The sequence below is a fragment of the Sinocyclocheilus rhinocerous genome, unplaced genomic scaffold (genome assembly GCF_001515625.1).
Source record: "Sinocyclocheilus rhinocerous isolate Xijiao unplaced genomic scaffold, SAMN03320098_v1.1 scaffold27437, whole genome shotgun sequence".
In the NCBI taxonomy this organism is placed as follows: domain Eukaryota; kingdom Metazoa; phylum Chordata; class Actinopteri; order Cypriniformes; family Cyprinidae; genus Sinocyclocheilus; species Sinocyclocheilus rhinocerous.
The window spans coordinates 386-1,787 of NW_015651075.1; the positions used below are offsets into that span (position 1 = coordinate 386).

General features: G+C 33.2%; 1 long non-coding RNA gene across 1 annotated transcript; it reads right to left on the reverse strand.

The window, feature by feature from the left end:
- Positions 1-779: 779 nt before the first annotated feature.
- On the reverse strand, positions 780-1,255 carry LOC107712648 (uncharacterized). Its single transcript, XR_001636814.1, has 3 exons — positions 1,135-1,255; positions 978-1,045; positions 780-889 (listed from the first exon to the last, which is right to left on the reverse strand). It is a non-coding gene; the product is annotated as an uncharacterized LOC107712648 (long non-coding RNA).
- Between the last annotated feature and the right edge of the window lie 147 nt (positions 1,256-1,402).

Genomic DNA, 1,402 nt, shown 5'->3' on the forward strand with positions numbered 1-1,402 from the left:
CAGGTGATTAGCATCTGATACCACCATTTTATTATGGTGCTGCCAGGGTAGGCACATTTTTTAAAGGTAATTTTGAGAAACTATGTCATGTAAGTAAGTCTTTTAGAGATACTTGTAGTTGTAGTTGTTTTTGCTGTTATTTTGTTCATGTTTATTTCTGTTTATGAGTCCCATAAAATGTATAATTTGTTTAGTCGTTAGTCAACTAATCAGGGGTGACACTTTATTTGACTGATAAAATGCATTATGAGCCACTCTGTGCATTAGGTGCTGTTCTCCACTAGATGGCGAATTTGCCATTACTGTAACACAATATAGTTAGTAGGCAGAGGAATATTTCACCCAATATTAATTACTTCCATTCAGTTACGGGTGGATTAAATCTTTGAAGCCTCAAAAAGGCTCACAAGCAACATTATATTATCATTCTAATATCCCACGCAAGAGAAAAAGTCATACATATTGGGAATGACATATTATCATTCTAATATCCTACGCAAGAGAAAAAGTCATACATATTGGGAATGACATGAGGATGAGTAAATAATGACAGAATTTCCCTTTTTTGTGTGAACTATATCTATAATGATTCAGCTTAAATATGATGAAATACAGTCCAAAAGTCTGGACGTTTGTGTGAAAAGAAGAACAGTTTGAATGGTTATTTTTCAAAAATTGCATTTTAATTTTAAAGCAGATTAAACAAAGCAGTTAAACATCAATTAACATTTACATAAGCTAAAGAGGATCTAATAGTATTATTATTTTTTTGCTTAAATAAACATGCATAATATATATTCTCTTTTTAATAGATAGATTGATTAATATATAGATAGATTTGCAGCATCCTCTAGGCCTCCATTTTCTCAGTCCACTATCTCCTTCAGATCTGGAGGAAAGATTATCATGTTATGAGTTGTTTTAATCAGTACATAAGCATCATATTAACATGTCATATATTAATATTAGAGTTGTACCTTTCAGACGGTTTTGAATCCAGAGCGCTTTTGGATCAGAGCAGAACTTTTCCTTCTCTGTGTAGAATCTGCAGGAGACAAATAAACATGAAATGAAATGAACACAATATCATGCATATTAAGTTCTGTGAAATAACACTGTGTAGAGAGAGCTTACATTATAGCATCCACACATGGACTCAGAGCATTCTGATGCTTGTATCCAATCAGTTTAATTGCAGCAGGGATTCTTCCTTTTGACACCTCTTTACAGCAGCTCACTCCAACACGAGTGGGACGACGATCTGAAAGAGAGATTGAAATTGAAATCTCCACTGTATTTATATTGTGTGCATACAGTATATGTGTGAAAATGAGATGATCGTGATCTTGATAAGGGATCCATCAAAGAAAACAAAACTGTGCTACAGCTAAATGCAATATAT